This window comes from Anomaloglossus baeobatrachus, unplaced genomic scaffold, assembly GCF_048569485.1.
Source record: "Anomaloglossus baeobatrachus isolate aAnoBae1 unplaced genomic scaffold, aAnoBae1.hap1 Scaffold_410, whole genome shotgun sequence".
NCBI classification, from domain to species: Eukaryota; Metazoa; Chordata; class Amphibia; order Anura; family Aromobatidae; genus Anomaloglossus; species Anomaloglossus baeobatrachus.
The window spans coordinates 87901-100291 of NW_027443436.1; the positions used below are offsets into that span (position 1 = coordinate 87901).

Consider the following 12391-nt stretch of genomic DNA (forward strand, 5'->3'; position numbering starts at 1 on the left):
TCGCACACCTGTTGGCTCGTGGAGCCCCCCAAGCAGCAGCGTGTATCTGTCTATCTTTGACCAGAGCTAATCAGGGGAAAGCGCGAACGCAGTCCCCCACTACCACAAATTATGCAGTCGAGTTTCCCGCATTTGGGGAAATCGCAGGCGTCAGCACACCCGGAGTGCAATGGATGAGCCTCACCCTGGGAGAACCACCTTAGTGATCATGGTATCTCCCCTGCCAGGTAAGTATGAGTTGGGAGCGCGCCGGCTCGACGGGCGCCCCTCCGGCGCAGGCCCGCTACATCGCGGAGTCTCGGGCGGTGGGGTGAGGCGGGATCCGGGGCCAAAGCCAGGCGTTCCTTCGAGAGGGTGCCACCGAGGCCAGCAGCCTGGGAGCCGGCTACACCCCTTCCATCCCCCCCATGGCAGGCCAAACTCAAGGCGAAGGCCGTCGTCCAAGATGCACAGCAAGCCAGAGTCATTTGCATAGCGGGGCGGCGGCTTCGGAGCCCAACGTGCGTTCGACGCCTGTAAACAGGCAGACGGCTGCAGCTCCGGCTGCTCGCTCAGGGCGGCAGGAAGAGGCCCGGCGTGGGAGGCTCAACGTCGGCAGCCCCACCAGGCGGCCGCAAAAAAGGGCCCGGCCGTGCACTTCCTGCTGCTGCAGCCGCAAGTGCCATCTTTGGAGCGTGCCCGCTGCCGCTCGCTACAAAGCTCCCCTCCCGGCTGAACCAAAGGCCAATTCCTGTCACTACACCAGCCGAGGAATCCACAGCCACCGGGCCCAGGGGGAACTCGGCCGGTGTGTCCAAAGCAGCCAAGCAAAGATATCAGGACGCCAAATCAAGAGTTAAGGGTTTAAACGGAGAGAGGAAAACGAAAAAACAAAGACCAAGGAAGGAACCCCCTCCCCTCCCCTCCTCTCTTTTAAAAAAGGCTCACAACAAATCCCAGATACCAAAAGCCAGCAGCAAAGCGAGCAGCTTCCCTTTGGCAGCTTCTAGATGGGGCCACAAGGGGGCACCAACAGGCTGTGCTTGCTTGAGAGTCCCTCGCAGCAGGCAGCAAAAGGAGACTCGCACACCTGTTGGCTCGTGGAGCCCCCCAAGCAGCAGCGTGTATCTGTCTATCTTTGACCAGAGCTAATCAGGGGAAAGCGCGAACGCAGTCCCCCACTACCACAAATTATGCAGTCGAGTTTCCCGCATTTGGGGAAATCGCAGGGGTCAGCACACCCGGAGTGCAATGGATGAGCCTCACCCTGGGAGAACCACCTTAGTGATCATGGTATCTCCCCTGCCAGGTAAGTATGAGTTGGGAGCGCGCCGGCTCGACGGGCGCCCCTCCGGCGCAGGCCCGCTACATCGCGGAGTCTCGGGCGGTGGGGTGAGGCGGGATCCGGGGCCAAAGCCAGGCGTTCCTTCGAGAGGGTGCCACCGAGGCCAGCAGCCTGGGAGCCGGCTACACCCCTTCCATCCCCCCCATGGCAGGCCAAACTCAAGGCGAAGGCCGTCGTCCAAGATGCACAGCAAGCCAGAGTCATTTGCATAGCGGGGCGGCGGCTTCGGAGCCCAACGTGCGTTCGACGCCTGTAAACAGGCAGACGGCTGCAGCTCCGGCTGCTCGCTCAGGGCGGCAGGAAGAGGCCCGGCGTGGGAGGCTCAACGTCGGCAGCCCCACCAGGCGGCCGCAAAAAAGGGCCCGGCCGTGCACTTCCTGCTGCTGCAGCCGCAAGTGCCATCTTTGGAGCGTGCCCGCTGCCGCTCGCTACAAAGCTCCCCTCCCGGCTGAACCAAAGGCCAATTCCTGTCACTACACCAGCCGAGGAATCCACAGCCACCGGGCCCAGGGGGAACTCGGCCGGTGTGTCCAAAGCAGCCAAGCAAAGATATCAGGACGCCAAATCAAGAGTTAAGGGTTTAAACGGAGAGAGGAAAACGAAAAAACAAAGACCAAGGAAGGAACCCCCTCCCCTCCTCTCTTTTAAAAAAGGCTCACAACAAATCCCAGATACCAAAAGCCAGCAGCAAAGCGAGCAGCTTCCCTTTGGCAGCTTCTAGATGGGGCCACAAGGGGGCACCAACAGGCTGTGCTTGCTTGAGAGTCCCTCGCAGCAGGCAGCAAAAGGAGACTCGCACACCTGTTGGCTCGTGGAGCCCCCCAAGCAGCAGCGTGTATCTGTCTATCTTTGACCAGAGCTAATCAGGGGAAAGCGCGAACGCAGTCCCCCACTACCACAAATTATGCAGTCGAGTTTCCCGCATTTGGGGAAATCGCAGGGGTCAGCACACCCGGAGTGCAATGGATGAGCCTCACCCTGGGAGAACCACCTTAGTGATCATGGTATCTCCCCTGCCAGGTAAGTATGAGTTGGGAGCGCGCCGGCTCGACGGGCGCCCCTCCGGCGCAGGCCCGCTACATCGCGGAGTCTCGGGCGGTGGGGTGAGGCGGGATCCGGGGCCAAAGCCAGGCGTTCCTTCGAGAGGGTGCCACCGAGGCCAGCAGCCTGGGAGCCGGCTACACCCCTTCCATCCCCCCCATGGCAGGCCAAACTCAAGGCGAAGGCCGTCGTCCAAGATGCACAGCAAGCCAGAGTCATTTGCATAGCGGGGCGGCGGCTTCGGAGCCCAACGTGCGTTCGACGCCTGTAAACAGGCAGAGGGCTGCAGCTCCGGCTGCTCGCTCAGGGCGGCAGGAAGAGGCCCGGCGTGGGAGGCTCAACGTCGGCAGCCCCACCAGGCGGCCGCAAAAAAGGGCCCGGCCGTGCACTTCCTGCTGCTGCAGCCGCAAGTGCCATCTTTGGAGCGTGCCCGCTGCCGCTCGCTACAAAGCTCCCCTCCCGGCTGAACCAAAGGCCAATTCCTGTCACTACACCAGCCGAGGAATCCACAGCCACCGGGCCCAGGGGGAACTCGGCCGGTGTGTCCAAAGCAGCCAAGCAAAGATATCAGGACGCCAAATCAAGAGTTAAGGGTTTAAACGGAGAGAGGAAAACGAAAAAACAAAGACCAAGGAAGGAACCCCCTCCCCTCCCCTCCCCTCCTCTCTTTTAAAAAAGGCTCACAACAAATCCCAGATACCAAAAGCCAGCAGCAAAGCGAGCAGCTTCCCTTTGGCAGCTTCTAGATGGGGCCACAAGGGGGCACCAACAGGCTGTGCTTGCTTGAGAGTCCCTCGCAGCAGGCAGCAAAAGGAGACTCGCACACCTGTTGGCTCGTGGAGCCCCCCAAGCAGCAGCGTGTATCTGTCTATCTTTGACCAGAGCTAATCAGGGGAAAGCGCGAACGCAGTCCCCCACTACCACAAATTATGCAGTCGAGTTTCCCGCATTTGGGGAAATCGCAGGGGTCAGCACACCCGGAGTGCAATGGATGAGCCTCACCCTGGGAGAATCACCTTAGTGATCATGGTATCTCCCCTGCCAGGTAAGTATGAGTTGGGAGCGCGCCGGCTCGACGGGCGCCCCTCCGGCGCAGGCCCGCTACATCGCGGAGTCTCGGGCGGTGGGGTGAGGCGGGATCCGGGGCCAAAGCCAGGCGTTCCTTCGAGAGGGTGCCACCGAGGCCAGCAGCCTGGGAGCCGGCTACACCCCTTCCATCCCCCCCATGGCAGGCCAAACTCAAGGCGAAGGCCGTCGTCCAAGATGCACAGCAAGCCAGAGTCATTTGCATAGCGGGGCGGCGGCTTCGGAGCCCAACGTGCGTTCGACGCCTGTAAACAGGCAGACGGCTGCAGCTCCGGCTGCTCGCTCAGGGCGGCAGGAAGAGGCCCGGCGTGGGAGGCTCAACGTCGGCAGCCCCACCAGGCGGCCGCAAAAAAGGGCCCGGCCGTGCACTTCCTGCTGCTGCAGCCGCAAGTGCCATCTTTGGAGCGTGCCCGCTGCCGCTCGCTACAAAGCTCCCCTCCCGGCTGAACCAAAGGCCAATTCCTGTCACTACACCAGCCGAGGAATCCACAGCCACCGGGCCCAGGGGGAACTCGGCCGGTGTGTCCAAAGCAGCCAAGCAAAGATATCAGGACGCCAAATCAAGAGTTAAGGGTTTAAACGGAGAGAGGAAAACGAAAAAACAAAGACCAAGGAAGGAACCCCCTCCCCTCCCCTCCCCTCCTCTCTTTTAAAAAAGGCTCACAACAAATCCCAGATACCAAAAGCCAGCAGCAAAGCGAGCAGCTTCCCTTTGGCAGCTTCTAGATGGGGCCACAAGGGGGCACCAACAGGCTGTGCTTGCTTGAGAGTCCCTCGCAGCAGGCAGCAAAAGGAGACTCGCACACCTGTTGGCTCGTGGAGCCCCCCAAGCAGCAGCGTGTATCTGTCTATCTTTGACCAGAGCTAATCAGGGGAAAGCGCGAACGCAGTCCCCCACTACCACAAATTATGCAGTCGAGTTTCCCGCATTTGGGGAAATCGCAGGGGTCAGCACACCCGGAGTGCAATGGATGAGCCTCACCCTGGGAGAACCACCTTAGTGATCATGGTATCTCCCCTGCCAGGTAAGTATGAGTTGGGAGCGCGCCGGCTCGACGGGCGCCCCTCCGGCGCAGGCCCGCTACATCGCGGAGTCTCGGGCGGTGGGGTGAGGCGGGATCCGGGGCCAAAGCCAGGCGTTTCTTCGAGAGGGTGCCACCGAGGCCAGCAGCCTGGGAGCCGGCTACACCCCTTCCATCCCCCCCATGGCAGGCCAAACTCAAGGCGAAGGCCGTCGTCCAAGATGCACAGCAAGCCAGAGTCATTTGCATAGCGGGGCGGCGGCTTCGGAGCCCAACGTGCGTTCGACGCCTGTAAACAGGCAGACGGCTGCAGCTCCGGCTGCTCGCTCAGGGCGGCAGGAAGAGGCCCGGCGTGGGAGGCTCAACGTCGGCAGCCCCACCAGGCGGCCACAAAAAAGGGCCCGGCCGTGCACTTCCTGCTGCTGCAGCCGCAAGTGCCATCTTTGGAGCGTGCCCGCTGCCGCTCGCTACAAAGCTCCCCTCCCGGCTGAACCAAAGGCCAATTCCTGTCACTACACCAGCCGAGGAATCCACAGCCACCGGGCCCAGGGGGAACTCGGCCGGTGTGTCCAAAGCAGCCAAGCAAAGATATCAGGACGCCAAATCAAGAGTTAAGGGTTTAAACGGAGAGAGGAAAACGAAAAAACAAAGACCAAGGAAGGAACCCCCTCCCCTCCGCTCCCCTCCTCTCTTTTAAAAAAGGCTCACAACAAATCCCAGATACCAAAAGCCAGCAGCAAAGCGAGCAGCTTCCCTTTGGCAGCTTCTAGATGGGGCCACAAGGGGGCACCAACAGGCTGTGCTTGCTTGAGAGTCCCTCGCAGCAGGCAGCAAAAGGAGACTCGCACACCTGTTGGCTCGTGGAGCCCCCCAAGCAGCAGCGTGTATCTGTCTATCTTTGACCAGAGCTAATCAGGGGAAAGCGCGAACGCAGTCCCCCACTACCACAAATTATGCAGTCGAGTTTCCCGCATTTGGGGAAATCGCAGGGGTCAGCACACCCGGAGTGCAATGGATGAGCCTCACCCTGGGAGAACCACCTTAGTGATCATGGTATCTCCCCTGCCAGGTAAGTATGAGTTGGGAGCGCGCCGGCTCGACGGGCGCCCCTCCGGCGCAGGCCCGCTACATCGCGGAGTCTCGGGCGGTGGGGTGAGGCGGGATCCGGGGCCAAAGCCAGGCGTTCCTTCGAGAGGGTGCCACCGAGGCCAGCAGCCTGGGAGCCGGCTACACCCCTTCCATCCCCCCCATGGCAGGCCAAACTCAAGGCGAAGGCCGTCGTCCAAGATGCACAGCAAGCCAGAGTCATTTGCATAGCGGGGCGGCGGCTTCGGAGCCCAACGTGCGTTCGACGCCTGTAAACAGGCAGACGGCTGCAGCTCCGGCTGCTCGCTCAGGGCGGCAGGAAGAGGCCCGGCGTGGGAGGCTCAACGTCGGCAGCCCCACCAGGCGGCCGCAAAAAAGGGCCCGGCCGTGCACTTCCTGCTGCTGCAGCCGCAAGTGCCATCTTTGGAGCGTGTCCGCTGCCGCTCGCTACAAAGCTCCCCTCCCGGCTGAACCAAAGGCCAATTCCTGTCACTACACCAGCCGAGGAATCCACAGCCACCGGGCCCAGGGGGAACTCGGCCGGTGTGTCCAAAGCAGCCAAGCAAAGATATCAGGACGCCAAATCAAGAGTTAAGGGTTTAAACGGAGAGAGGAAAACGAAAAAACAAAGACCAAGGAAGGAACCCCCTCCCCTCCCCTCCCCTCCCCTCCCCTCCTCTCTTTTAAAAAAGGCTCACAACAAATGCCAGATACCAAAAGCCAGCAGCAAAGCGAGCAGCTTCCCTTTGGCAGCTTCTAGATGGGGCCACAAGGGGGCACCAACAGGCTGTGCTTGCTTGAGAGTCCCTCGCAGCAGGCAGCAAAAGGAGACTCGCACACCTGTTGGCTCGTGGAGCCCCCCAAGCAGCAGCGTGTATCTGTCTATCTTTGACCAGAGCTAATCAGGGGAAAGCGCGAACGCAGTCCCCCACTACCACAAATTATGCAGTCGAGTTTCCCGCATTTGGGGAAATCGCAGGGGTCAGCACACCCGGAGTGCAATGGATGAGCCTCACCCTGGGAGAACCACCTTCGTGATCATGGTATCTCCCCTGCCAGGTAAGTATGAGTTGGGAGCGCGCCGGCTCGACGGGCGCCCCTCCGGCGCAGGCCCGCTACATCGCGGAGTCTCGGGCGGTGGGGTGAGGCGGGATCCGGGGCCAAAGCCAGGCGTTCCTTCGAGAGGGTGCCACCGAGGCCAGCAGCCTGGGAGCCGGCTACACCCCTTCCATCCCCCCCATGGCAGGCCAAACTCAAGGTGAAGGCCGTCGTCCAAGATGCACAGCAAGCCAGAGTCATTTGCATAGCGGGGGCGGCGGCTTCGGAGCCCAACGTGCGTTCGACGCCTGTAAACAGGCAGACGGCTGCAGCTCCGGCTGCTCGCTCAGGGCGGCAGGAAGAGGCCCGGCGTGGGAGGCTCAACGTCGGCAGCCCCACCAGGCGGCCGCAAAAAAGGGCCCGGCCGTGCACTTCCTGCTGCTGCAGCCGCAAGTGCCATCTTTGGAGCGTGCCCGCTGCCGCTCGCTACAAAGCTCCCCTCCCGGCTGAACCAAAGGCCAATTCCTGTCACTACACCAGCCGAGGAATCCACAGCCACCGGGCCCAGGGGGAACTCGGCCGGTGTGTCCAAAGCAGCCAAGCAAAGATATCAGGACGCCAAATCAAGAGTTAAGGGTTTAAACGGAGAGAGGAAAACGAAAAAACAAAGACCAAGGAAGGAACCCCCTCCCCTCCCCTCCTCTCTTTTAAAAAAGGCTCACAACAAATCCCAGATACCAAAAGCCAGCAGCAAAGCGAGCAGCTTCCCTTTGGCAGCTTCTAGATGGGGCCACAAGGGGGCACCAACAGGCTGTGCTTGCTTGAGAGTCCCTCGCAGCAGGCAGCAAAAGGAGACTCGCACACCTGTTGGCTCGTGGAGCCCCCCAAGCAGCAGCGTGTATCTGTCTAACTTTGACCAGAGCTAATCAGGGGAAAGCGCGAACGCAGTCCCCCACTACCACAAATTATGCAGTCGAGTTTCCCGCATTTGGGGAAATCGCAGGAGTCAGCACACCCGGAGTGCAATGGATGAGCCTCACCCTGGGAGAACCACCTTAGTGATCATGGTATCTCCCCTGCCAGGTAAGTATGAGTTGGGAGCGCGCCGGCTCGACGGGCGCCCCTCCGGCGCAGGCCCGCTACATCGCGGAGTCTCGGGCGGTGGGGTGAGGCGGGATCCGGGGCCAAAGCCAGGCGTTCCTTCGAGAGGGTGCCACCGAGGCCAGCAGCCTGGGAGCCGGCTACACCCCTTCCATCCCCCCCATGGCAGGCCAAACTCAAGGCGAAGGCCGTCGTCCAAGATGCACAGCAAGCCAGAGTCATTTGCATAGCGGGGCGGCGGCTTCGGAGCCCAACGTGCGTTCGACGCCTGTAAACAGGCAGACGGCTGCAGCTCCGGCTGCTCGCTCAGGGCGGCAGGAAGAGGCCCGGCGTGGGAGGCTCAACGTCGGCAGCCCCACCAGGCGGCCGCAAAAAAGGGCCCGGCCGTGCACTTCCTGCTGCTGCAGCCGCAAGTGCCATCTTTGGAGCGTGCCCGCTGCCGCTCGCTACAAAGCTCCCCTCCCGGCTGAACCAAAGGCCAATTCCTGTCACTACACCAGCCGAGGAATCCACAGCCACCGGGCCCAGGGGGAACTCGGCCGGTGTGTCCAAAGCAGCCAAGCAAAGATATCAGGACGCCAAATCAAGAGTTAAGGGTTTAAACGGAGAGAGGAAAACGAAAAAACAAAGACCAAGGAAGGAACCCCCTCCCCTCCCCTCCCCTCCTCTCCCCTCCCCTCCTCTCTTTTAAAAAAGGCTCACAACAAATCCCAGATACCAAAAGCCAGCAGCAAAGCGAGCAGCTTCCCTTTGGCAGCTTCTAGATGGGGCTACAAGGGGGCACCAACAGGCTGTGCTTGCTTGAGAGTCCCTCGCAGCAGGCAGCAAAAGGAGACTCGCACACCTGTTGGCTCGTGGAGCCCCCCAAGCAGCAGCGTGTATCTGTCTATCTTTGACCAGAGCTAATCAGGGGAAAGCGCGAACGCAGTCCCCCACTACCACAAATTATGCAGTCGAGTTTCCCGCATTTGGGGAAATCGCAGGGGTCAGCACACCCGGAGTGCAATGGATGAGCCTCACCCTGGGAGAACCACCTTAGTGATCATGGTATCTCCCCTGCCAGGTAAGTATGAGTTGGGAGCGCGCCGGCTCGACGGGCGCCCCTCCGGCGCAGGCCCGCTACATCGCGGAGTCTCGGGCGGTGGGGTGAGGCGGGATCCGGGGCCAAAGCCAGGCGTTCCTTCGAGAGGGTGCCACCGAGGCCAGCAGCCTGGGAGCCGGCTACACCCCTTCCATCCCCCCCATGGCAGGCCAAACTCAAGGCGAAGGCCGTCGTCCAAGATGCACAGCAAGCCAGAGTCATTTGCATAGCGGGGCGGCGGCTTCGGAGCCCAACGTGCGTTCGACGCCTGTAAACAGGCAGACGGCTGCAGCTCCGGCTGCTCGCTCAGGGCGGCAGGAAGAGGCCCGGCGTGGGAGGCTCAACGTCGGCAGCCCCACCAGGCGGCCGCAAAAAAGGGCCCGGCCGTGCACTTCCTGCTGCTGCAGCCGCAAGTGCCATCTTTGGAGCGTGCCCGCTGCCGCTCGCTACAAAGCTCCCCTCCCGGCTGAACCAAAGGCCAATTCCTGTCACTACACCAGCCGAGGAATCCACAGCCACCGGGCCCAGGGGGAACTCGGCCGGTGTGTCCAAAGCAGCCAAGCAAAGATATCAGGACGCCAAATCAAGAGTTAAGGGTTTAAACGGAGAGAGGAAAACGAAAAAACAAAGACCAAGGAAGGAACCCCCTCCCCTCCCCTCCTCTCTTTTAAAAAAGGCTCACAACAAATCCCAGATACCAAAAGCCAGCAGCAAAGCGAGCAGCTTCCCTTTGGCAGCTTCTAGATGGGGCCACAAGGGGGCACCAACAGGCTGTGCTTGCTTGAGAGTCCCTCGCAGCAGGCAGCAAAAGGAGACTCGCACACCTGTTGGCTCGTGGAGCCCCCCAAGCAGCAGCGTGTATCTGTCTACCTTTGACCAGAGCTAATCAGGGGAAAGCGCGAACGCAGTCCCCCACTACCACAAATTATGCAGTCAAGTTTCCCGCATTTGGGGAAATCGCAGGGGTCAGCACACCCGGAGTGCAATGGATGAGCTTCACCCTGGGAGAACCACCTTAGTGATCATGGTATCTCCCCTGCCAGGTAAGTATGAGTTGGGAGCGCGCCGGCTCGACGGGCGCCCCTCCGGCGCAGGCCCGCTACATCGCGGAGTCTCGGGCGGTGGGGTGAGGCGGGATCCGGGGCCAAAGCCAGGCGTTCCTTCGAGAGGGTGCCACCGAGGCCAGCAGCCTGGGAGCCGGCTACACCCCTTCCATCCCCCCCATGGCAGGCCAAACTCAAGGCGAAGGCCGTCGTCCAAGATGCACAGCAAGCCAGAGTCATTTGCATAGCGGGGCGGCGGCTTCGGAGCCCAACGTGCGTTCGACGCCTGTAAACAGGCAGACGGCTGCAGCTCCGGCTGCTCGCTCAGGGCGGCAGGAAGAGGCCCGGCGTGGGAGGCTCAACGTCGGCAGCCCCACCAGGCGGCCGCAAAAAAGGGCCCGGCCGTGCACTTCCTGCTGCTGCAGCCGCAAGTGCCATCTTTGGAGCGTGCCCGCTGCCGCTCGCTACAAAGCTCCCCTCCCGGCTGAACCAAAGGCCAATTCCTGTCACTACACCAGCCGAGGAATCTACAGCCACCGGGCCCAGGGGGAACTCGGCCGGTGTGTCCAAAGCAGCCAAGCAAAGATATCAGGACGCCAAATCAAGAGTTAAGGGTTTAAACGGAGAGAGGAAAACGAAAAAACAAAGACCAAGGAAGGAACCCCCTCCCCTCCTCTCTTTTAAAAAAGGCTCACAACAAATCCCAGATACCAAAAGCCAGCAGCAAAGCGAGCAGCTTCCCTTTGGCAGCTTCTAGATGGGGCCACAAGGGGGCACCAACAGGCTGTGCTTGCTTGAGAGTCCCTCGCAGCAGGCAGCAAAAGGAGACTCGCACACCTGTTGGCTCGTGGAGCCCCCCAAGCAGCAGCGTGTATCTGTCTATCTTTGACCAGAGCTAATCAGGGGAAAGCGCGAACGCAGTCCCCCACTACCACAAATTATGCAGTCGAGTTTCCCGCATTTGGGGAAATCGCAGGGGTCAGCACACCCGGAGTGCAATGGATGAGCCTCACCCTGGGAGAACCACCTTAGTGATCATGGTATCTCCCCTGCCAGGTAAGTATGAGTTGGGAGCGCGCCGGCTCGACGGGCGCCCCTCCGGCGCAGGCCCGCTACATCGCGGAGTCTCGGGCGGTGGGGTGAGGCGGGATCCGGGGCCAAAGCCAGGCGTTCCTTCGAGAGGGTGCCACCGAGGCCAGCAGCCTGATAGCCGGCTACACCCCTTCCATCCCCCCCATGGCAGGCCAAACTCAAGGCGAAGGCCGTCGTCCAAGATGCACAGCAAGCCAGAGTCATTTGCATAGCGGGGCGGCGGCTTCGGAGCCCAACGTGCATTCGACGCCTGTAAACAGGCAGACGGCTGCAGCTCCGGCTGCTCGCTCAGGGCGGCAGGAAGAGGCCCGGCGTGGGAGGCTCAACGTCGGCAGCCCCACCAGGCGGCCGCAAAAAAGGGCCCGGCCGTGCACTTCCTGCTGCTGCAGCCGCAAGTGCCATCTTTGGAGCGTGCCCGCTGCCGCTCGCTACAAAGCTCCCCTCCCGGCTGAACCAAAGGCCAATTCCTGTCACTACACCAGCCGAGGAATCCACAGCCACCGGGCCCAGGGGGAACTCGGCCGGTGTGTCCAAAGCAGCCAAGCAAAGATATCAGGACGCCAAATCAAGAGTTAAGGGTTTAAACGGAGAGAGGAAAACGAAAAAACAAAGACCAAGGAAGGAACCCCCTCCCCTCCCCTCCCCTCCTCTCTTTTAAAAAAGGCTCACAACAAATCCCAGATACCAAAAGCCAGCAGCAAAGCGAGCAGCTTCCCTTTGGCAGCTTCTAGATGGGGCCACAAGGGGGCACCAACAGGCTGTGCTTGCTTGAGAGTCCCTCGCAGCAGGCAGCAAAAGGAGACTCGCACACCTGTTGGCTCGTGGAGCCCCCCAAGCAGCAGCGTGTATCTGTCTATCTTTGACCAGAGCTAATCAGGGGAAAGCGCGAACGCAGTCCCCCACTACCACAAATTATGCAGTCGAGTTTCCCACATTTGGGGAAATCGCAGGGGTCAGCACACCCGGAGTGCAATGGATGAGCCTCACCCTGGGAGAACCACCTTAGTGATCATGGTATCTCCCCTGCCAGGTAAGTATGAGTTGGGAGCGCGCCGGCTCGACGGGCGCCCCTCCGGCGCAGGCCCGCTACATCGCGGAGTCTCGGGCGGTGGGGTGAGGCGGGATCCGGGGCCAAAGCCAGGCGTTCCTTCGAGAGGGTGCCACCGAGGCCAGCAGCCTGGGAGCCGGCTACACCCCTTCCATCCCCCCCATGGCAGGCCAAACTCAAGGCGAAGGCCGTCGTCCAAGATGCACAGCAAGCCAGAGTCATTTGCATAGCGGGACGGCGGCTTCGGAGCCCAACGTGCGTTCGACGCCTGTAAACAGGCAGACGGCTGCAGCTCCGGCTGCTCGCTCAGGGCGGCAGGAAGAGGCCCGGCGTGGGAGGCTCAACGTCGGCAGCCCCACCAGGCGGCCGCAAAAAAGGGCCCGGCCGTGCACTTCCTGCTGCTGCAGCCGCAAGTGCCATCTTTGGAGC

At 61.3% G+C, this 12391-nt stretch overlaps 12 non-coding genes across 12 annotated transcripts; all 12 read right to left on the reverse strand.

Moving 5' to 3' along the window:
- Positions 1 to 71: 71 nt before the first annotated feature.
- On the reverse strand, positions 72 to 235 carry LOC142277493 (U1 spliceosomal RNA). The gene has a single exon (XR_012740644.1). It is a non-coding gene; the product is annotated as a U1 spliceosomal RNA (small nuclear RNA).
- Positions 236 to 1132: 897 nt separating this feature from the next.
- LOC142277413 (U1 spliceosomal RNA) lies at positions 1133 to 1296 on the reverse strand. Its single transcript, XR_012740572.1, has one exon. It is a non-coding gene; the product is annotated as a U1 spliceosomal RNA (small nuclear RNA).
- Positions 1297 to 2188: 892 nt separating this feature from the next.
- On the reverse strand, positions 2189 to 2352 carry LOC142277425 (U1 spliceosomal RNA). The gene has a single exon (XR_012740583.1). It is a non-coding gene; the product is annotated as a U1 spliceosomal RNA (small nuclear RNA).
- A 902-nt stretch (positions 2353 to 3254) lies between these two features.
- Positions 3255 to 3418, reverse strand: LOC142277488 (U1 spliceosomal RNA). Its single transcript, XR_012740640.1, has one exon. It is a non-coding gene; the product is annotated as a U1 spliceosomal RNA (small nuclear RNA).
- A 902-nt stretch (positions 3419 to 4320) lies between these two features.
- On the reverse strand, positions 4321 to 4484 carry LOC142277437 (U1 spliceosomal RNA). The gene has a single exon (XR_012740594.1). It is a non-coding gene; the product is annotated as a U1 spliceosomal RNA (small nuclear RNA).
- A 902-nt stretch (positions 4485 to 5386) lies between these two features.
- Positions 5387 to 5550, reverse strand: LOC142277449 (U1 spliceosomal RNA). Its single transcript, XR_012740605.1, has one exon. It is a non-coding gene; the product is annotated as a U1 spliceosomal RNA (small nuclear RNA).
- Positions 5551 to 6462: 912 nt separating this feature from the next.
- LOC142277333 (U1 spliceosomal RNA) lies at positions 6463 to 6626 on the reverse strand. Its single transcript, XR_012740500.1, has one exon. It is a non-coding gene; the product is annotated as a U1 spliceosomal RNA (small nuclear RNA).
- An 898-nt stretch (positions 6627 to 7524) lies between these two features.
- LOC142277480 (U1 spliceosomal RNA) lies at positions 7525 to 7688 on the reverse strand. The gene has a single exon (XR_012740632.1). It is a non-coding gene; the product is annotated as a U1 spliceosomal RNA (small nuclear RNA).
- Positions 7689 to 8605: 917 nt separating this feature from the next.
- LOC142277463 (U1 spliceosomal RNA) lies at positions 8606 to 8769 on the reverse strand. The gene has a single exon (XR_012740617.1). It is a non-coding gene; the product is annotated as a U1 spliceosomal RNA (small nuclear RNA).
- An 897-nt stretch (positions 8770 to 9666) lies between these two features.
- LOC142277482 (U1 spliceosomal RNA) lies at positions 9667 to 9830 on the reverse strand. The gene has a single exon (XR_012740634.1). It is a non-coding gene; the product is annotated as a U1 spliceosomal RNA (small nuclear RNA).
- An 892-nt stretch (positions 9831 to 10722) lies between these two features.
- On the reverse strand, positions 10723 to 10886 carry LOC142277475 (U1 spliceosomal RNA). The gene has a single exon (XR_012740628.1). It is a non-coding gene; the product is annotated as a U1 spliceosomal RNA (small nuclear RNA).
- A 902-nt stretch (positions 10887 to 11788) lies between these two features.
- Positions 11789 to 11952, reverse strand: LOC142277456 (U1 spliceosomal RNA). Its single transcript, XR_012740611.1, has one exon. It is a non-coding gene; the product is annotated as a U1 spliceosomal RNA (small nuclear RNA).
- Between the last annotated feature and the right edge of the window lie 439 nt (positions 11953 to 12391).